The sequence below is a fragment of the Bos javanicus genome, chromosome 17 (genome assembly GCF_032452875.1).
Source record: "Bos javanicus breed banteng chromosome 17, ARS-OSU_banteng_1.0, whole genome shotgun sequence".
NCBI classification, from domain to species: domain Eukaryota; kingdom Metazoa; phylum Chordata; class Mammalia; order Artiodactyla; family Bovidae; genus Bos; species Bos javanicus.
Window position 1 is genome coordinate 51,252,901 of NC_083884.1, and position 23,918 is coordinate 51,276,818.

The window sequence follows — 23,918 nt, forward strand, 5'->3', positions numbered from 1 at the left end:
CCCGGGTCTCCCGCCTGACACCCCACCCAAGCCCAGCCCACATCAGTTTGGTTCCTGCACCACAGCGGAGGGAGCTTTTTACAGTGGGAGTTGGTCCAGGTCACTCTGCTGCCTGAACTCTCCAGTGGGTCCCATTCTATTCAGGGTAAAAGTCAAATGTCCTGCAAGGGCCTGCTAAGCCCTTTGTGATCCGGCCTCATCACTAAACTGGTCTCTGCTCTATGGACCCTCTGGTCACACCCATCTCCTTACTGTTTCAAGAACACACCCAGCATCTCCTACCTCAGGGCCTTTGCACTTGTTGCTCTCACAGCAAGAGCAACCTTCCCCCAGTTATGGAGTTGAGACCTCTGCTCAAGTATTATCTTCTCAGCCAGCTCTCCTCCGATCCTGACTGCCCTCTCAACGGCCAGCTGGTCCCTCCACCCAGGACTCCCCAACCACTCCCTCCTTTTTCTCCATAGCACTCACTTCTCCCACTAGAATCTCCACACCAGAGCTGAGATTTTTGTCTGCCTTGCTCATTGTTACATCTGCAGAGTCTAGAACACTGCTTGACACAGAGAGTAAATACTCAATAAATTACTACGTGCTGAACTAAAGAATCAGCAACCAAACAAATGAAAAGATATAGGTGAGACACAGAAAAGCATCTGGAAAGACAAGCAATTGTAAGAGCAGTCCACCTCCAGGGAAGGAAGAGTGCCTTCAGGATTGGGGAACATTTTCATTTTCTACTAGGAGAAAATTTACACATACAACTTGCTATCATTATGTTTTTAAATAAAATCAGTAGTCATTGCATTGCATAGTGTCAAAGAGAAAACTACTGGAAAAAAGAAGAACCACCACAAAATACAGGAGGCACTGAGACGGTGAACTCTACCACGCGGCTGAGCCCAGTGACAGGCAGTGTTCGACAAGCAAGAGACAAATGTCTCTGCACTCGAGGCATGACCAGCACCTTGGTGGGCAGGAGGAGAGGGCACCAAGGGAAGAAAGGGGTCCTTGCACCTGGCCCTGCTGTCGGGGTCTGGAGCAAAGGAAACTGGAAATCTGGCAGCCCCGTGCCCCCAGGAGAGCACTGTCCCTGTGGCTAGGATACTCATTCCTCTGCCACACCAATGCTTGCTGTCCAGGTCCAGGACAAGGAAACCCAGCTGGCCACTGGGTCACCTACGGGAAGAGTGGGTCCACGAGCCTGGGCCCCACCTGGAGCTGGCTAGCTGTGCTGGGCTGGCCAGGTTCTGTATGTTTGTTTCCCAGCCCAGTGCTCAATTATAGAGACAAGATGCCCCGCATGCTTGTTCAGGCTGAACTGGACGGAGGGTCTCATTTTCCTTTTTTTCCTCTCTTTAATCTCAAAGTCTCACACACATTGCAAGTGAGGCGATGGGAAAAGATATTTCATGCAAATGAAAATGACAGGAAAAAGGGAATTGCAATACTCCTATCAGACAAAATAGCCTTTAAAACAAAGGCTATAAAGAGAGAAAAAGAGGGACACCATGTAGTGATAAAAGGATCAATACAAGGATAGTCTATTACCCTCATCAACATACCCAACATAGGAGTACCCAGATACAGAAAACAAATACTAACAGACATAAAGGGAGAGACTGATGAGAATACAATAACCCCCAAGCCTCTTGTCCGTGGTCCCAGATTCCCAGGCAAGGCCACTTGGAGCACAAGCCCTTCTCCTCCGTGTGGAAGCTCCCTTCCCAAATCAAATCGATTTTCCAAACATAATTTGTCTCGGGTAAATCACTGACCTGAGCCTTGGTGGGCATCCAAGTGGCAGGAAGCATGTGGAAAGGGACTGCCCCCCGAAAGCTCAAATTAATTCAGAAGGGGGTCCTAGGAGGGTTCTCGTGGTGACAGGGTGAGGGGCATGTGAGGATCAGGAGTGACAGCTGGGACAGCCCTGCACCTCAGACCCCAGACGCAAAGCTGAAAACTGGCTTCAGCAAACCCAGGAAAGGAAAGCAAGTCTAGCACTAGGCTGCAGAATGGAACTTCCTTCCAGCAATGCTTAGAAAGAAGCCCCCTGCCAGAGACCCTGAGTGGCTGCCCACTACTCTCAGACAAATTTCATTTGCATTCAGTGGATTATGATTCAAGCCAAAAAGGAGCAAAGCATTGATACCTGCTACAGCGTGGATGAACCTTGAAAACATGCTAAGTGAGAGAAGCCAGACACAGAAGATCACACATTGAGGACTGCATCTCTGAAATGTCCAGAATAGGTAGATTCATAGAGACCGAAAGTAGACTGCCAGTGCTGGGGGATGGCGGAAGGAGGTGTGGCTGCTTAAAAGGTATGGGGTTTCTGGGAATTCCCTGGAGGTCCAGTGGTTAGGACTCTGTGTTTTCACTGCCAAGGGTGCAGGTTCAACCCCTTATTGGGGAACAAAGATCCCACATGCTGCTAAGTGAGGCCAAAAAATAAAAATAAAGGGTATGGGTTTTCTGTTGAGGTCATAAAAATGTTTTGGAACTAGATAGAGGTGATGGTCACCCAACACTGTAAATGGACAAAATGTTGCTAAACTGCACACGTTAAAATAATTTGTATGTGATCAAATTAAATTATTTTTTTAAAAATCCAAATTCTTCCCCTTAGTCTACAGGGTCCTGCACAACCTCTGCCCCATCTGACTCTCCAACTATATCTAATGTCACCCCCATTCACTGCTTAACCGGTATCAGTTACACTTGGCAACCCACTCCAGTGTTCTTGCCTGGAGAATCCCAGGGACGGAGAAGCCTGGTGGGCTGCCGTCTATGGGGTCACACAGAGTCAGACACAACTGAAGCGACTTAGCAGCAGCAGCAGCAGCAGACATCATAGGTGAGCCATCAAGGAGATCTGAGTTCCCATCCTGGCTTTGCACAGCCCATGCACCTCAGTTTCCCCAACTATTAAATGAAGGAGTTGGGTTAGTTGATGAGTGGGAGATGCAAATTTAATTCCCTAGAGCCACACTGTCCAATACTTCAGCCAGTAGCCAAATACTGTTTAAACTTAAGTATATAGGAATTCCAATGAAACAGAATCATAAGTGCAGTTCCTTAGTTGGCCACATTTCAAGTATTCCACAGAGACATGTGGCTCGTGGCTACCATATTGGACAGCACAGATATAGAACATTTCCATCTAATAGAAAATTCTATTAGACAGTGCTGGTCTGGAGGGCTCAGACAGGTGACATACAAGAGCCGTGCCTTCTGGATGGAATGGAAGCTCCTTGACAGTAGGGGTTACATCGCCAGCACCTACCATAGTGCCTGGCACACCAAATGCCCAGCTAAACATGTGGTGACTGGACTGGCAGATGAATTGGTGAATGTCACTGCAGTCACATGTCACTCTCTGGGAATGTGGACGCAGTGCAGCCGGTACTGCTGCTCTCCAAAAAGAAGCCAAAAACCCACATTTTAATACTAAAGCTTTCAGTTCTTGAATATTGGCTCAAAAATTATTAAAGCACTAGGCTGGCCAAATAGATTGGCCCCTTGGCTGTCTGTGGCCCTGAGATGCTGGCTTATAACCACTGGATCAGGAGGTAGCAAAGATTCCTTTCATGTGTGCCTCAGGACCTGAAGTTCCAGAACGCTGCATGGAGAAATCAGCAGGTCACAGAAACTCTAAAACCTCCCATTCGTTCCCCCAGGGGTTCCTGGAAGAAGCCCAGGAAGAAAGAGCCAATTACATTTTTCCCCTTTTAAATGCGTGCTCAGCACAGAAACAATATGTGGGGGCCCCAGGTGAAATTAACATTCCAATTCAAGCCTCTCACACAGAGAAAGGTAGCCACCAGCACCATCCTGGAATGCTAAAGAACTCGCAATGAATCCCTTAGAAAGGAGTGAAGGAGCAAATTAATAGAGGGAGGGGGGGCAGGTGGAGAAGCGTATCTAGGAACCAAAGCCACCGCCAGGATAAGACAGAAGGCTGTGACTGGTGGCCCTGTGGTGCTGGCCCCCTCACCAAGCCTGCTGACCACACACAAGTCCAGAGACTGTAAGGGGCCTCGTTTAAATCATAGGCTCCCAAGGCACATCACCAGAAAAGGGCTCAGCACATCTGCTACCTCTGAGGAAGGCCGGCAGGACATTATCACAGCAAGAAAACTAAGAGGAAAGGGAACCAGGTCCACTGCCCTTCAGCTGGGGATTCGGACAGTTCCATCCTCCATCCCATCCCTCAGAGCACAAGCTTCCTGGATCCCTCCATCACTCCGTCACTGGTCAGACGCATCACTGACCAGAGGCCTCTGGCCATCCGTCATTGGCCACAGGTCCTTTCCAGCGGTCCCCAACCTTTTTGGCACCAGGAACTGGTTTCGAGAAAGATTATTTTTCCAAGGACTGGGGTAGGAGATGGTTTCAGGATGATTCAATGATGTTACATTTATTATGTACTTTATTTCTATCATTATTACATCAGCTCCACTTCAGGTCATTTGGCATGTAGATCCTGCAGGTTCATGACCCTTAGACAATTCACTGATTAATCCTTACTGAGGCCCCTCTACCTATAGCCATTTTTCTCCAAGGCACTTGTGATGGCTTTAAAATATGCCTGCAAATTCTTTGACACTCTTCTGATCATGAGAGGGAGTCAGCTTCCCCTTCCCTTGATTATGGGCTGGCCTCCAGTGAGTAAAATGCATTTGGATGTGACCCTGAGTGACCTCCAAGGCCGGGTCATTGCAATGGACTGACTTCACTCATGAAAAGCATATTAACATGGATCTGTGGAAAAAGCATGTTTTTTTAATACACTGGTATCGGATAGGAGATCATACTTTCTTGACATGTAAGAAAATTCTACTGATCCTAGAAAAAAAACTTTTAAATCCTATCACACACACACATACACAAAAAATGTTGGTAACAGCATTACTCACGATAGCCAATACATGGAAGCAACCTAAATGTCCATCAACGGATGAATGGATAAAGCAGATCAGGTATACATATACAACAGAATGTTACTCAGTCATAAAAAAGAATGAAATGACATTTGCCACAACATGGATGGACCTAAAGATTATCATCCTAATGAAGTAAGCCAGAAAGAGAAGACAGATACCATATGATATCACTCGTATGTGGAATCTAAGATATGGCACAAAGGAACCAATCTGCAAAAGAGTAACAGACTCACAGACACAGACATCAGACTTGTGGTTGCCAAGGAGCAGGGGGTGAGGGAGAGGGATGGCCTGGGACTTGGCGGTTAGCAGATGCAAACTATTACATCTAGGATGGATGAACAACAAGATCCTACTGTACAGCACAGGGAACTATATCCAATCTCCTGGGATAAACCATAATGGAAAACAATATTAAGAGTAAAGCATGTACGTATTATATGTGTAAAACTGAGTCACTTTGCCACACAGCAGAGATTGGCAAAACATTGTAAATCAACAATACTTCAATTTTTCAATGTTTTTCATTAAAAAAAATAATGTTGGTATCAGTAAATGTTTGCACAGTGTCATCATAAAAGTCATCAGTTAAAACCTAAAATGTTAAGGAATTGGCCAAGCACTACCTCTGATTAGCACTACTGTTTGTGACTTGTTCTTTCTGTTAGGTTAACCCACCCACTATGAAATTCACAGTCTCACTGCGATTTCTGTGGGCAGATGTGCACTGCCTCTGGAGGGTAGCTTCAGAGATGTTTTTGCCTTTGACATCCAATGTCCCAACCCGAAGGCAGGTGCAGGGAGATTGAGATCATTTCTGAGATACTTTCGACTGGCAGGGGGAGGAGGGGGGACAAGGAAGAGCCTCACATACTGGTAATTACTGACAGATGGCATCTGCTGTGTCTGACAGCATTCTATCCACTGCAGTAGAGCAAGAAAGGGGGTTAAAAAAAAATTCACACAATTCTGCCCTCCATGAGCTCAGACTCAAGGAGAGGTAAGGCATGTGACACTTTCTAGATTTTGTCAAGCACACAGAATGTAAAGGCTTTCCAAGGAGGAGCAGTCATTGCCAGGCAAGGGCATCTGAGAATTTAACAAAACGTCATCAAGACTCTTGAAAGTGATAGAAACCCAACTCAAAGTATCTTAAGGAAAAATGTATTGGTTCCTGAACTGGGGAAGTTCTAGATCAAGTTGGCAGAAGCAGCTACTTTTGGAGATTCCAAAAGGGTCACAAGAAAACTCTTCCCCTCTCCGTCTCTTGGCTTTGTTTTCCCCCATGAGTTCCTGAAATGCAAATCTGTGTGCTCGATGCACAGTGAGACCAAATACCAAAACATGGGAGCTTGGAGCAGAGAAAGGTTTACTGCAGGACCCTGAAAGGAGCTGGGTGGCTCATGCCTTAAAACTCTCAAACTTGCTTCCTTGTGTGCAGGTTTCAATCCCTGGTCCAGGAAGATCCCACATGCCGCAGAGCAACTAAGCCACAACTACCAAGCCTGTGCTCTAGAGCCTGGGAGCCACAACTACTGAGCCCACGTACTGCAACTACTGAAGCCCATGCACCCCAGAGCCCGTGCTCCACAGCAAGAGAAGCCACCACAGTGAGAAGTCCGAGCGCCACAACTACAGAATTGCCCCCACTCGCTGCAACTAGACACCCAGCACAGCTGAAACAAAACAAATCAATTAAGTTGCTGCTGCTGCTGCTAAGTCACTTCAGTCGTGTCTGACTCTGTGCGACCCCATAAACGGCAGCCCACCAGGCTCCCCCGTCCCTGGGATTCTCCAGGGAAGAACACTGGAGTGGGTTGCCATTTCCTTCTCCAATGCATGAAAAGTGAAAGTGAAGTCGCTCAGTCGTGTCCGACTCTTAGCGACCCCACGGACTGCAGCCTACCAGGCTTCTCCGTCCATGGGATTTTCCAGGCAAGAGTACTGGAGTGGGGTGCCATTGCCTTCTCCAATCAATTAAGTTATCTTTTAGAAAAAGCCCCAAGCTCCCCAAAAGCTCTCAGCAAAGCCCTTTTCTAGGAAGGAGGAGGGAGGGACACGGTTGTTGTTGCCAACATCTTGGTGTCAGATCCTTTCAGATCAGTTCTTGAGGTCAGGCCATGGTCAGGTAAGGATGTCACTGTAAACTTCCATCAAACAAATGTTATTCTCTGTCTTGACAAGAAAGGGTAAGGTCCCAAGGCACAACTTTCACCCTCTGAGGTCCAGGCCGGGCTAAGAGGAGGCAGAACTCAGTTGGCGGCTCCCTCAGGGCCAAGTCCCCAGACCCTGTCCAGCTGTCATCGCTGAGGAAGCGGGCACCCAGGACCAAGCCAGCCCTCAGGCCACCCATACGGTGGGAGCCGGGTCCCGCAAACTTCATCCTATGCAGACAGCCACTGCCATTAGGTTGCAGGGATGAGGGAGAAGCTCACCTCTGCCTCAAGGTCTGGACCCAAGCTGTGCGAGGCCTTACGAGGGCTCTGGAGCTCTGCAGGACACAGCCCCCAGCCTGTTCCCTGGGTCCCCCTCCTTCCCCTGCTCATCTACTGGCCTGAGGCTGGGTAAGCCGGAGGAGCCCAGGATTCTGCCTCTTACCTCACTTTCCACCTGACAACTACCACTCCAACCATAGACCAAATTGCCTCACTCAGGATCACTCCTTGACAGTTGGTTGCTTGTGGGCTGGGCCTACTGAGGTCCCAATCAATGGCTGAGCAAGACCACTAACGGTCACTCCTTGACAGTTGGTTGCTTGGGGGAGGGCCCCACTATGGCACCGACCAATGACGGAACAGGACCACTAACAGTCACTCCTTGACAGTTGGTCACTTGTGGGTGGAGCCCAATATAGTACTGACCAATGGCTGAGCAAGACCATTAACTGTCATTCCTTGACAGTTGGTCACTTATGGGTGGAGCCCACTACAGCACTGACCAATGGCTGAGCAAGATCTCTAACTGTCACTCCTTGAGAGTTGGTTGCTTGGGGGAGGGGCCCACTGTGGCACTGACCAATGACCAAGCAGGACCACTAACTCACTCCTTGACAGTTGGTCAGTTGTGGGTGAGGCCAACTACAGTGCTGACCAATGCCTGAGCAGGACCAATAAGGATCCAGCGGTAACCATTGTCTAGTAACAGGGTGGGGAAGTAACTGTCCACAGCAACAGCCTGCATGCTAAGAGCTGCACTCAACTGTGTTTTATTGCACATGGTGCTTCCTTTTCAGGCAGTTCCAGAATGGTAGGTAGCTTCTAAGATGATCTCTAATATTCATCACCTGATGGCATTTATGGTTTTTGTGTGGTCCCCTCCCCTTGAGTAAATTTCTTCTGATCACTGTCATACCTCAGTGTAGAAGGGAGATCACTTCTGTGACTAGCTCAGAGAAACTGTCACTTAGTCACTGTGGTGAAGCCACTCTCTTCTATATGGAGAGGACCACGTGTCAAAAACCTGAGGCTCTCAGTCTAAGAACCCACAAAAACTGAATCCTGCCAACAACCATGTAAGCACAGAAGCAGACTCTTCCATGGTCAAGCCTTCCGATGAGAGCTCAGCCCTGGCGTACAGCATAATGGCAGCCGTGTGAGAGATTTGGAAACAGAAGCTAACCTGCACTGGATTCCTGACCCACAGAAACCATGAAGTGATACATGCAGATTGTTTTAAGCCATCAGTTTGTGCCTTAAACTTGTTACATAGCAACAGGATATATTTAGGCTCTCACCCTCCCAGCTTAGCAACTGCAACTGAAAAGGAAGCTTCCCTCTCCCAGTGCTTGCAACAAACATCCCAGATCTGGATCTCATTGGCCAAGCTTGGGTCATGTGCCCAAGCCCGAGCCAATCCATGAAGCCTAGGAGATGAGATGTTCTGATTGGTCAGGCACGAGTCATTAGCACGCCCATGGAGGAGTAGGAGGAGAAAGTTACCAATAACCAAACCTCACCTCAAAGCTGGGAAGCAGTGACTTCCCAAAATAAAATCAGGGTGTTACTCTCAGAGGAAGGCAAAATAGCAGTCAACCACCATCATACAATAAGTAATGAAGTATGAAGTAATGTGGAAGAAAAGATAAGGGAAAAAAAGCACAAAAAAGAGCACCCAGGCACATAGCAAGTGTTCAATTAAAAACTCAATGGCTGAAGAAGAAGATTAAACCAGGGCTACTCTTGAGAAACCTATAATACGCAGGTCAGGAAGCAACAGTTACAACTGGACATGGAACAACAGACTGGTTCCAAATAGGAAAAGGAGTACATCAAGGCTGTATACTGTCATCCTGCTTATTTAACTTATATGCAGAGTACATCATGAGAAACGCTGGGGCTGGAAGAAGCACAAGCTGGAATCAAGATTGCCGGGAGAAATATCAATAACCTCAGATATGCAGATGACATCACCCTTATAGCAGAAAGTGAAGAGGAACTAAAAAGCCTCTTGATGAAAGTGAAAGAGGAGAGTGAAAAAGTTGGCTTAAAGCTCAACATTCAGAAAACTAAGATCATGGCATCTGGTCCCATCACTTCATGGCAAATAGATGGGGAAACATTGGAAACAGTGTCAGACTTTATTTTTAGGGGCTCCAAAATCACTGCAGATGATGACTGCAGCCATGAAATTAAAAGACACCTACTCCTTGGAAGGAAAGTTATGACCAACCTAGATAGCATATTCAAAAGCAGAGACATTACTTTGCCAACAAAGGTACGTCTAGTCAAGGCTATGGTTTTTCCAGTGGTCATGTATAGATGTGAGAGTTGGACTGTAAAGAAAGCTGAGCACCGAAGAATTGATGATTTTGAACTGTGGTGTTGGAGAAGACTCTTGAGAGTCCCTTGGACTGCAAGAAGATCCAACCAATCCATTCTAAAGGAGATCAGTCCTGGGTGTTCTTTGGAAGGAATGATGCTAAAGCTGAAACTGCAGTACTTTGGCCACCTCATGCGAAGAGTTGACTCATTGGAAAAGACTCTGATGCTGGGAGGGATTGGGGGCAGGAGGAGAAGGGTATGACAGAGGATGAGATGGCTGGATGGCCTCACCGACTCGATGGATGTGAGTTTGAGTGAACTCTGGGAGTTGGTGATGGACAGGGAGGCCTGGTGTGCTACGATTCATGGGGTCACAAAGAGTCGGACACGACTGAGCGACTGAACATTTATTACAGACCCATGTGAATTCAAGCACTACGTTGAATTCTTACACAAGATCTCCCTTAATCCTGACATCCCTAAGAGTAGGAGCTCCTACTTTCCCCCTTTCACAGATGAACATGCTGTGACACAGAGAGGTTAAGTAATTCACCCAAAGTCACAGAACAAGCAAGTGGCAGAATTGGGATTTAAACCCAAGCAGTCTGACACCTCAATTCATGATCTTAATTTCAGTCATCTGTTTGAAAACAGTTTGTAAGAGCAGCCGAAGGAGGAACAAACTATATAATCAAGCAGTGAGAGATAGAAAGCTGACAGGAGGTGCCAAAGAAGTTCATCCTCTCATTCAAACACTTATTAAAAACTTTCACAAAGAAAGAGAATAAGAGGTAGGAAACCGTACAGGATGGCAAAGCTTGAAAAAGGAATTCCAGCAGCTTCCTCCCTCGTATCGTTCTCAATGCTGTAATGAAGAGAAGCAGAATTTAGTTGCCCTTAGAAAATAATCTGAGATGACAGGCAAATTGATCAAGTAGGAAGAGGAGGCCACTCTGGAGCCTGTTTAAGTGAAGCTGGTACAAAGCTGGTACAAGCCGGTGAGGCCGACCCCCTCTTCTCCAGCACTTTTTCTCCTGAAATATACAGACCTTTTTAACAGCTCAGCCCATAAATTTAAGAGAAAAACACTTTAACTGGGCTGGGCGTGGGGTGGGGGAGTGGGTGGAAGGAGAAAAAAATATCATAGGGAAATTAAAAATTCATCATAAATTCATGGTGCTTTCTAGAGAACTTGTTGCATTAGAAAGGAACGTGTCTGTGTTAAGTGCTATGGAGGCACAGGCTGGGGAACAGAAGATGGCTCTCTTCTAAGACTGAAGCTCCCAGAATCTAGAGAAATGCCACGAGTAGAGGGACTAGCATTTCTAAGTCCTTCGGGGACCATCCATCGCTGGAACCACTGGGAATGGAGCCTTGGGAAGCACTGTCAGGTCCTTGTCATCAAAAAGCAAGCACCTCTTGGCAAGAGGCCTGGGTTCTAAGAACCAGCCCCTGACCATTCCTGGTTTTCTGTTAACTCCACTTCTTCAGGTGTCAGTTCTTTCAGTAACTATCACTCAGTCACACCCTGCCTGGCTTTCCTCAATTGTCTGGAGATTCGGGTTGGGTGCTGATTTCTGCATAGTGTTTCTGCTGGATAGGATGGACATCTGCATATCTTTCTAAACTTCCTTTGGATGTTTGGGGAATCCTCCATTTTCTGTGTGCTTAGTCACTCAGTTGTGTCCAACTCTTTGTGATCCCATGGATTGTAGTCTGCCAGTCTCCTCTATTCATGGAATTCTCCAGGCAAGAATACTGGAGTGGGTTGCTATGCCCTCCTCCAGGAGAACTTCCGAACCCAGATCTCCCTCGTTGCAGGCAGATTCTTTACCATCTGAGCTACCAGGGGAGCCCTGAGGCAGAAGAAAATCACTAAACATACCTTGATATTTTTCTGACATGAAATAAAATAGCAGGCAGCGATTGAAAAAAAAATAATAGTTCTATACGTACATGGATACTGGGGAAGAAATTATATATATTCCTACAGGGAAAAATATACAACAAACTGATAAACAGAGCAGTTACCTTTGGGAAGGAAATTACACAAAGGGGACTTGGGGCCTATCTGTCACATTTTTTAAAACCATTTTCACAGCTTTGACAGAGACAGTGTTGTGCAATCGCCAAACTGTTTTCACCCAGAAAAACTGTCTCCCAGGTTCCCATCCTAGGAGGAAGAATAAAATCTCAAACACAAACCTGCACACAGACACACACACGCAGTGCAATTATAAAAGATCCTGATTGTTTATACCTTCTCTCCAAATGCTTTGCTATTCCTGCTGAAGTAGTCATCCCCAGCTACTAATTATCCCCCCAATATCCATTCTTTTCCTTTGCCAGAGTATCAGAACCTTTATTTTCAGCAACTTCAAAGGAAGACTGCATTCCCTAGGTTCCTTCACAACTACATGTGGCCATGTAATCTCATCATAACCAACAGGATATAAGTAGAAGCATCTTGGGGCTGCTTCTAGGACTCTTCTGTAAAAGACAATTGATACAAATCCTTACCCTTTCTTTATCTGCACCCCCATCCTGGTGCCTGGAATGAAGATGAGATGGCTGTACCTGTAGCTGCCATTTTGGGCCATGAGGGAAAAGACCTCAACCTTGAAATGGTAGAAGGAGAAAGGGTCCATAAGGCTTTCACAGAACAGAGCCAACCTACAGTCCTGGGCTACCAAGCTCCAGAATCTGACTTGGGAAATAAACTCTTACTTTTTAAGCCAACACTTGTTTTTTTTTAACCAAGCCACACAGCTTATGGGCTCTTAGTTACCCTACCAGGGAGCAAACCTGGGACCTGGCAGTGAAAACACCAAGTCCTAACCACTGACTGCCAGGTAATTCTCATGTCACACTATTTTAATTCTCTGTCTCTCACTGATGAGCCCATTTTCAATAAATGCACCCATCACGCCACAGCCCAGCTTTATTTCCTCAGTGAAACACCAAGCAGCATCCCTCCTGGGTCGCCTGAGTCCCATGTAACTTAGCCCCCAGCACCAGCAAAGCAGAGCAGCAACTTCAGGAAGTCCCAAACAAGGCAATCTCACCAGCCCCAGTGGGGACCCAGAAACCCCTAAGAGAAAAGAGCCAGGCTGCTATTTACATGGAAGCAACCTAGATGTCTACTGACAGATGAATGGAAAAGTTGTGGTATATATATATACAATCGAATATTACTCAGCCATAAAAAGGAACAAATTTGAGTCTTCTAGTGAGGTGGATGAATCCAGAGCCTGTTTTATAGAGCGAAGTAAGTTAGAGAAAAACAAATATCATACACTAACACATATACATGGAATCTAGCAAAATGGTGCTGATGAACCTATTTGCAGAGCAGGAATAGAGAGGGGGCTTCCCCAGTGGTTTCTCAGTAAAGAATTCACCTGCAATGCAGGAGATGTGGGTTTGATCCCTGGGTCGGGAAGATCCACTAGAGAAGGAAATGGCAACCCACTCCAGTACCCTTGCCTGGGAAATCCCATGGGCAGAAGAGGCTGACAGGCTACAGTCCATGGGGTCACAAGAGTCAGACATGACTTAGCGACTCAACAACAACAACAAATAGAGACTCAGATGAGAGAACAGACTTACGGATACAGCAGGGACAGGAGAGGGTGGGACCAACTGAGAGAGTAGCATTAAATATATATATACCACCATAAGTAAAACAGCCAGTGGGAATTTGCTATATGATTCAAGGGACTCAAACAGGGGCTATGTGACAGCCTAGAGGGGTGGGATGGGGTAGAAAGTCAGAGGGAGGTTCAAGAGGGAGGGGACATATGTATATCTATGGCATATTCATATTGATGTATGGCAGAAAGCAACACAATATTGTAAAGCAATTATCTTTCAATTAAAAATAATTTTTTAATGTATATAATAATAATATCCACACATCTCCCCGGCTTGTTGAGAATATGAGTTGATACATGTAGACATATTAGAACTATGACTGCCATATAGAAAGCACCATCTAAATATAGCTATTTTATACACACAGGAAGCTTTGGGTCAGTTGTTTTTATTAAAATGGCATGCACAGGCTAAGTTACCCTGCTGTTCACTTTTCTCCTTGACAATAAGCCCTGGTCATCCCTCCAGGACAAGGGAGGTCCAATCCATTCTTTTTAATAGCTACATAGTGGTCCAAGCACATAAATACCACTATTTAGTCCAGAATTACTTTATTGATGAACAATCAAGGTTTTTTTTTTTCCTCTATTTCACCATTACAGACAATGTTGCTATAAATATCCATGAGCATACAATCTTACCAGGAGTGCTTTTATTTCTAGAAAGCATAGGTTTCCCAGCAGTGAGATTGCTGGGTCAAAGATTAAGTTCTCTTTTCATATATATTAGCAGGTTACATTCCAAATAGTCTGTGTTTTCAACCAAAGCAACTAAGATATGTGTGAGATCACTGGACAGGGGTTTCAGAGGTCACATGCACAAAACAGAAGCCCCAGGAGATTCAGGAGCAGCCAGAAGAGAGCCCACAAAGGGCGGGAGGGGGAAGTGCTGGCTCCTTGAGGGAAGAGCACCAGAGGTATCAATCCAAACAAGAGCGCTCTCCCGACCTGGGGCGGGGCGGGGAGGGCGGGGCGGTGGATGCCGGGCGGGGGTGGGGAGGGAATGTCCCCACCTCACTTGGTAGCCTGTCAGAGTAAATTTTCTTCCTTCTGGTGAAAGCACCCAGATTTTCTTTTGGGAAACAATTCCCTGCCTACGTCTCTGGCAAGTTCCTTCCAATTCTGGCTCCCGAGATAAGCTTCTGACTTAAGGGTGGCTCATCAGATGAAGGATTCCATCCCCACAGCCACAGTTCCTGGTTGAGAGGTCAGCACACAACCCATGTTAGTTCAGTAAAAGTCAGTCCTGAGATTCTTGCTGGGACAATTAAGAAAGAGACATTTGACTTTTGCTGGTTGGAGGAAAGCCGATAGTCAGCTTTGCCATCAAAGAATTAGATGAACACAGGGAAAGAGAGAAGCAAGAGACAGAGGGAGAGCATAAGCTCTCATTAGCAGAGTGTTAAGCCCCTGGATCTAGCCATGCCTGAAGCTGTTTCCTCCTTTCAGGGACTAGTATAAAAATTCCCAATTTTGGACTTTGCAACTATGATAATCCAGATTTAATACAGTGGCATACTCCTGCATTTGACACATCATCTCCATGAGTGCACCTAAAATCTTAAATTTCAAAACTTAAAATATCACAGACCTCGGTGTCACAGATAAAAAAGAAAAGGCTATGTTAATCTTTAAAACAACCAAATATGAAAAAACACAAGGTCATAAAAGAGATCCATTGATCGGAGTCATTCTGAGTATAAAATAACTAACCAGTAGGTTCCTTTACGGAGAAGGCAATGGCACCCCACTCCAGTACTCTTGCCTGGAAAATCCCATGGATGGAGGAGCCTGGTGGGCTGCAGTCCATGGGGTCGCTAAGAGTCGGACACGACTGAGTGACTTCCCTTTCACTTTTCACTTTCATGCATTGGAGAAGGCAATGGCAACCCACTCCAGTGTTCTTGCCTGGAGAATTCCAGGGACGGGGGAGCCTGGTGGGCTGCCGTCTATAGGGTCGCACAGAGTCGGACACGACTGAAGCGACTTAGCAGCAGCAGCAGGTTCCTTTAATACTAGCTCCCTCCAGCAGCATCCCTACAAGGGGTCTTCTGAGCCATGAGCCATCAAGCTTTGCCTGCAGAGTAAAAAATATCTCCCACACACATGTGCTACTATTTTTAAAATGTTACATAAATGCTACTGTAATAACCAAAACCTAGTCGTTCAAAAGCATTACTGAATTGATGGCAACTTTCGATCAATATGTTTTTCTTTTTTAACCAAGAGATACCAAACCCACAATTCTTCTTCTTCAAACAAGCTGGATAATCTTTTAGATATTAAAAGGGGATACTTGTTTTGACCATAGGGTGCTATAAACACACATTTACAGAGCATTCCCTGCTTGAACATTTAAGGCAAACTTTGTCTTTAAAAGGGCCAGATAGGCAATTTATTTAGGCTCTGCAAGCCATATGATCTCTGTCACAACTACTCAACCCTGCCCTTGTTGTGAGAAAGCAACCATAGATAGTAAGTAAACAAACAGGCTTGGTGCAATAAAACTTTATTTACACAATAAACAGGTTGAGGGCCAGATTTGGTCTATGGATCCTAGCCTGGTGATGCCTTGTTTAATGGGTACAGAAAATCACAAGCAATGAGATAGGAGCCAAGGCCAGCACAGGGTCAGATGGAATTTACACATCTCTCAACTGTTGTGAAATTGGATGAAGAAAATAAAATTTGATTGACACACAACTTTTCAGCCACACACCTACTAAATAAAGCAAGCACACCTGCAGTGGCACACGAACAATAATAAACTGTGCCGATCACATCAGGGACACAGGAGAGACTTTTTTCTTAGAGTATCAGTGGTTCCAGCAAGAAAAATGAACCCCACACTAAAGCTGAGAGGTTCACAGCTCAAATCTGACCTCCACCTCCAATTTCCAGGGGCAAATAGTACATCTGAATACTGGTTTCCTCAACTGTCCTACCAACATTATTAATAACTGCCCCTAGCTATTGAGCACTTAGCATGTGCTGGGCACTTGCTAAGAAGCATTTACATCTATCGTCTCATAGGATCTTCTTAACTTTATCCTTGTTAATGATGTGTCTTTATGTCTCTCTGACAGATGCAGAAACACAGGCTCATCCATCCCAACCTTCTCCCCAGGGCCACTGGGAAGAACGCATAAAAGACAAAAACCCAACTTACAGATAGATGTTAAGTTCGGTTTGTTAAGTCCACCGTTAGCATACATTGATTTGAGGGACTTCTCTGGTGGCCTAGTGGTTAAGAATCCACCTGCCAATGCAGGGGGCACCGGTTCGATCCCCGGTCCAGGAAGATCACACAGGCCATGGAGCAACTAAGCCCACGTGCCACAACTACGGAAGTCATCGTGCCCTGGAGCCTGTGCTCCACAAGAGACGCCACCAAAAGGAGAAGCCTGCACACCACAACTAGAGAAAGCCCATGCACAGCAACAAAGATCCAGTGCAGCCACAAATAAATTATATATATTGATTTGGCCCCTATTCTAAGTACAGCGGTAGGTATATAATTGGCTCCCAATAAATGAGTCTATCAATCAGCATATCCCATAGGGCAAGTTTCAAACTACACCCCAAATCTCACCACTTCTCACCTCCTCTCTAGCTACCACTTTGATCCAAGCCACCAACATCTCTGGACTATTACAACAGCCCCTCGGGGCTCTCCCTGCTTCTGGTTCCTGTGACTCAGAGCACCATCTCCTCTGCTCAAACCTGCCAGTAATTCCAGACTCACTCATTCAAGGCAAAAGCCACAGTCCTTACCAGGTTCTGGTCCCTATAATCTCATCTACTACTCAGCCCAGCCTCAGTGGCCTCCTTTCTGTCCTTGAACCTGCCAGGCACCTTCCCACCTCAGGGCCTTTGCACCAGCTGTTCCCTCTGCCTGGAACACTTGGGTGCCTCACCTCCTTAGGTCTTTACTCAAAGTCACCTTCCTAATCCTGCTATTTAAAATTACAAAACATCTCTCCCCAGCGCTCCCTCTCCACTTCCTCACTTCATGTTTCTCCAAAACCATTAACAACCATTTAACAAACAGCATATCGTAGTTATTTAGCTATTTCAGTGTCTATTTCCCTGTGCCTTAATGCTAGCCCCACGAGGATAGGGACCTTTGCCTGCCTTGTACCTGCCATATCACCAGCTCCAAGTATAAGGCCTATCACAGCGCAGGTGCACAGGAAAACATGTGTCAATGAACAAAGGCAGAATGGAGGAAGGAAGAGAACTGGGGTGAGGTTTTGAAGATCAGCACAGGGGACACAGGTCCATTTTACAGATAGGGAAACTGAGACTCAGAGAGGTCAAGGAGCCAGACCAGTGCTCCCAGATCTTCCAATTTCTTGAGAGAAGCCAGAAACCTGGATATTGACATCTTCCACTTTTTAAATGCCAGTAACGAACAAGAGAAGCCTACAGACCAGATATGGCCCAGAGGCAGCCAGTGGCTCTCCACTGGCCTGGAAAAGTTCCACTGCAATGTCACCCTAAAAACAACTTTTTTTGGGAAAACAACATTTTTCATCTACACCATGCCCCTCCCCTTCCGCTCCCTCCTGCACAGTCTTTGGAACAGACTCAGGGAGAGCAGAGTCCCCTCCCACCTGGCCACCCCTTCCACCCCTTTGCCAAAGCATCCTCACCACTCTGCCCAGGTGCCCCCATCCCCGCTCACCTGGCCCCCTCAGCTCACCCAGGAGAGCTTGCAGAGGCAGATGGCACAGTTACAGAGAGAAACATAGCAAACCAAAGATATAAATCCATCCACAGTGCACAGCACAGAGAGAAACAGGCAAAGGGAGCCACGGGTTCCGAGAGCCTGGAGAACAGGCAGGGCCCCTCCACCACTCCAGAGTTCTAGAAAGAAAGCCAGGACCCTCCGCCAGCCGCACAGAGTGAGCCCCGCAAGCTTAAGGCTGCAGCCACAGCAGTATTTTTATGTGTCCATTTGCTCCAGTGCATTAAGAGCCCTGGTGGGAGGCATTCCAAGCACAGGCAGACATTAGAGATGCAGTATTTTCTGAGTCACCCTTCCTAGGCACTGAATCCTGGGCTCTGAAGCACAGCCATGATGAGTGAGGTCCCCCAACAGATTAATTTAGGTTAACACCGCAAAACAGCCAGGGCTCAGAAGCGCTGGGCAATTCTAGAGTCTCCATCACCTTCAGTAATAAAATACAGCAATCCACTTGGACTCTATTGATTTTTTTTTTTAATGTAACTATTTTGGGGCCGAAACATAAGGATAGGGAATTGATCAGTTCAGGAGTCAGGTGTGAGGGAGGGGAGTTCAGTGCAACCCAACTGTGGCCCCAAGGCAGGCTGAGCAAGAGAAGATGACAGAATTCAACTCCAAAGAACCTGGGCTTCTTTCCCATTTTCCCTTGGCAGAGAGTGAGCATCAGGGGTCCCTCCTGCCCTGAGTTGCCGGGAAGATGCCAAACACACACCTGGATGGAGAATAAAAGTGACGAGAGGCCCTGCTTTATTTCTCTCAGTGGGGCTATCACCACCTGACATTAAATTATGTATCTGTCCATTGTTTATTATCGTCTTACTCTGCCTGAATGATGGCTTCTCAGAGTGGGGCTGGGGGTGTCTTTTCTGCTCCCTGCTGTGTCCCCAGTGCTGAGCACCGATTAATGTCTGTTGAATGAATGATTGAGCTCAAGTGGTCAATGACCTTCTTGGTCACTTGATGCGGGCCAGGCACCGCACAAAGAACCTTTCAGAGAGTCGAATTCCTCCTGCCTCTGTCACCATTCTCCAGGTTGGCTCATTCCGGTCCGTTATGTCTCAGATAAGAAAAATGCCACCTTCTCCAAGAAGTCTTCCTGGACCACCCATACTCTCCACATTGCATTGCTTTGTACTGAATACAAGGAGCATAAATTACCGTCCGAGACGTTCCTGGTTATGGATTTGCTGGCTTCTTGTCCCTTGCTCAGTCACACCACACCTGCCCTAGAATGTAAGCCCCCGAGGTCACAGGCACCTAAGCCTGAAGGTGGGGAAACTGAGGCAAAACTCCAAGCCATGGAGGTACCTTACGGAGAGGGGAGACAGGAGTCAGGCACTTTGGGGAGGAGACCCCACCCTGCCACTCACAGGCTGTGGGGTCCTCAGTGAGTCTCTGAGTTCCTCTGAGTCTCGGTGCCCCTTCCCCATCCGGGAATACACCTGAACCCTGGAGGGAGGCCCAAGAATCCAGAGAAATCATGGAGTGAGAAACCACTTGGTAGGCAGCCTTTCTCTTCGCAGGTTTGACTGTTGCAGCAAAGAGCCCATCAGTCCCTCCCTTCCTGCCTCTCTTCCCCCCACCCCTGAAGGACACCCCTCCATCAGTCTCCCTGTTAGTGTCTCCCAACCTTGTACCAAGATCAGCAGGAGAGTTCAAGGCCCGCTGTAGTCTGAACGCTTGTGTCCCTCCAGACTTCATATGTGGAAACGCAACCCCCAATGTGATGACGGTAGGAAGGGAGCCTTTGGTGAATGAGGTCATGAGGATGGAGTCTCATGATGGGATTAGTGCCTTTACAAGAGACCCCAGGGACTTTCCTAGCGGTAGGAAGGGAGCCTTTGGTGAATGAGGTCATGAGGATGGAGTCTCATGATGGGATTAGTGCCTTTACAAGAGACCCCAGGGACTTTCCTAGTGGTCCAGGGGTTAAGAATCCACATTACAATGCAGGGGATAGGGGTTCGATCCCTGGTTGGGGAACTAAGATCCCATATGCCATGGGGCAACCAAGTCTTAGCGCCACAATTGGAAAGCCAGCATGCCACGACTACTGAGTTCATGGACTGTGGAGCCCATGCTCCACAACAGGAGAACCCTGCACACGGCAACAAAGAGCCCATGTACTGCAACTAAGACCCAATGCAGCAAAAAAAAAAAAAAATCATATATTTTTAAAAGAGAGAGACCTCAGAGAGCTCCCTCGCCCCTTCTACCAAGTGAAGATACAGTGAGAAGACGGGCATCTATGAACCAGGAAGAGGGTGCTCATCAGACTGTAACTATGCTGGTGTCATAACCTTGGACTTCCCAACCTCCAGAACTGTCAAGAATTATAAATAAATATCTGTTGTTTATAACCCACCCAGGGAGTGGTACTTTGTTATCACAGCCAGGATGGACCAAGACAGGGCTTATTCTACAGATGGGGAAACTGAGTCTTGGAGAGGTCAGGGGGCTAGAAGGGGCTACATTCAGATCTCCCAATTTCTTGAAAGAAGCCAGAAACCTGGATGGAGATACTGACATCTCCCACTTTTTATGTTGGCAACTAAGAAGAGATGCCCACAGGCCAGACATGGCCCAAAGGCAGCCTGAAGCCTTCCACACGGGCTCAATTTACCAAAACACCAAGTCCTGGATGCACCTAGAGATGGTCATACTAAGTGGAGTAATCCGGATAGAGAAACACAGAAATCACATAATATAGCTTACTTGTGGAATCTAAAAAGATGATGGAAATGAACTAATTTACAAAACAGAAATAGACCTATAGACTTAGAAAACAAACTTTATGGTTACCAAAGGGGAAGGGATGAAGGATAAATTAAGAGTATGAAATTAATATATGCATACTACTATATATAAAATAGATAACCAACAAGGACCTACAGGTTCTTGTATAGCACAGGGAACAATATTTTTTTAATAACCTATAAGGGGAAGAATCTGAAAAAGAATATATATGTATAACTAAATCACTGTGCTGTACGCCTAAAACACAGCACTGTAAATCAACTATACCTCAGTAAAATATTTTTAGTTTTAATAAAATAAGTACTGTTAAATTATAAGGTGCAAAACTACTTTAAAAAGGAGTTTAGAAGGAGAAGGGAATGACAGAGGATGAGATGTGTGGATAGCATCACCGACTCAATGGACATGAGTTTGGGCAAGCTCTGGGAGATGATGAAGGACAGGGAAACCCGGAGGGCTGCTGTTCACGGGGTCACAAAGAGTTGGACACAACTGAGCAACTGAACAACAACAGTTTTAAAATAAACATTCTAGAAATGCTAGAAAATATCAAGTATTTTCAAAACAGTATTTGGGACTGAAAAAAAGTGCCACACCCTGCCTTGCCAATGTACCCCCCTCGGCTCCTAAGCAAGGGAGCTGTCTTTAAAGGCACCAGAATTCCCCAAAAATGGGTTTCTCAAAAAAGACTGAGCTCTGTTTCCAACTCAAAACACATCCCTGAATCCCCTGGGCCCAAATTAGTCTCAAAATCCAATAAGTTGCCCACAAAACTCAGTGTTTGCAAACACAGAGAAGGTAGTGGCTAAGAGCGCTGACTCTGAGGCAGATACACTGAGCTTTCACATCCTTGGCCCATCCTTTTGTGGCTGTGTGACCTTGACAGGTCAAGGCACCTCTCTGGGCCTCATTTCCTCATCTGTAAAGTGGGCAAGCACAAGTCCTGAGCCCGTGGGGGCCACTGAGGACTCGATGAAGTAAAATCAGCAGAGGGCTTAGGATGCACGGTAAGTGTAGATCGGGGCTAGTTGCAGTGTTTCTGATTCTCAGCTACACTGAACTAGAAGAACCAGGGCAGGAGACAAAATGGAGAGGTGGGGGGTGTCTGTCTGCCAAAGTCTCACCCTTTAATGTAACTGTCTAATCCCTTGAGGGCACAGAACTCAAAGGATTCCTAGTTGCCTGCAGAGCTGATGCCAATCTGTTTGATTTCTATGGCTGGAAACCTTAGCTTGAATTAATAGGTGTATTTGTTGCAGAGATAGAGCAGAAAAAAAGTGAAATAACTACCCACCACCTTGGAATGTGGGTCGAGTTTGTCCATACAGTTCCGTGCAAGGTTGTGGAGGCAAATCCGGCTGTGTGAGGAGGTGGATAAAGCACAAACCAGTGCCTGGGCTGGAATCCTGACCCTGTGTGACCTCAGGCAAGTTACTTGGCATCTCTGGACCTCAATATATCCTCATCTGTAAACTATGAATAATGAGGGTGTTCATTTACCCTGTATTACAGTACTTCACCCTGTTTAGATATGGAAAAGTCTGAGATGGTCCCTGCAACACAGGGAGCAACTTCAGAAGCATGTGAATCCATCATCACCCCATCATTCCATCACCACCATCATTACTATTACCATCATCACCAATCACCATCACCGTTATCACCAACATCATCACCATCACCATCATCATCACCATCATTATCATCCCATCACCATCATCACCATCACTGTCATCATCACCATCATCACCAATGTCATCATCTCCATCACCACCATCACCATGCCATCACCATCATCACCATGACCATCACCATTACCATCATTTTCATCCCATCACCATCATCGCCATCACTGTCATCATCACCATCATCACCAATGTCATCATCTCCATCACCACCATCACTATGCCATCACCATCATCACCATGACCATCACCATTACCATCATTTTCATCCCATCACCATCATCACCATCACGGTCATCATCACCATCATCACCAATGTCATCATCTCCATAACCACCATCACCATGCCATCACCATCATCACCATGACCATCATTACCATCATTACCATCCCATCACCATCATCACCGTCATCACCAACATCAGCACCATCACCGTCATCATCACCATCATTATCATCCCATCACCATCATCACCATCACTGTCATCATCACCATCATCACCAATGTCATCGTCTCCATCACCACCATCACCATCCCATCATCACCATGACCATCATCATTACCATCATTATCATCCCATCACCATCATCACCATCACTGTCATCATCACCATCATCACCAACGTCATCATCACCATCATTACCAATGTCATCATCTCCATCACCACCATCACCATGCCATCACCATCATCACCATCATCATTACCATCATTATCATCCCATCACCATCGCCATCACTGTCATCATCACCATCATCACCAACGTCATCATCTCCATCACCACCATCACCATCCCATCACCATCATCACCATCATCACTACCATCATTATCATCCCATCACCATCATTGCCATCACTGTCATCATCACCATCATCACCAACGTCATCATCTCCATCACCACCATCACCATGCCATCACCATCATCACCATCACCATCATCATTACCATCATTATCATCCCATCACCATCGCCATCACTGTCATCATCACCATCATCACCAATGTCATCATCTCCATCACCACCATCACCATGCCATCACCATCATCACCATCACCATCATCATTACCATCATTATCATCCCATCACCATCGCCATCACTGTCATCATCACCATCATCACCAACGTCATCATCTCCATCACCACCATCACCGTCCCATCACCATCATCACCATCATCACTACCATCATTATCATCCCATCACCATCATTGCCATCACTGTCATCATCACCAACATCATTCCATCACCATCATCATCATTACCATCACCATCACCATCATCATTACCATTACCATCATCACCAATCACCATCACCATTATCACATCACCACCAACATCATCACCATCACAGTCATCATCACCATCATTATCA

The 23,918-nt window shown here is 46.3% G+C and overlaps 1 protein-coding gene across 2 annotated transcripts in view; it reads right to left on the reverse strand.

The window, feature by feature from the left end:
• TMEM132B (transmembrane protein 132B) overlaps positions 1–23,918 on the reverse strand; it is a 470,837-nt gene that overhangs the window by 442,548 nt on the left and 4,371 nt on the right. Inside the window, exon 1 of one of the 2 annotated variants that reach the window (XM_061384535.1) lies at positions 7,542–7,988. The exons of the other annotated variant lie outside the window; for it this stretch is intronic. The gene's annotated coding sequence lies outside the window, so the exon portion shown is untranslated. Of the gene's footprint in view, positions 1–7,541; positions 7,989–23,918 lie in introns of those variants that run through there. 2 annotated transcript variants of the gene reach the window in all.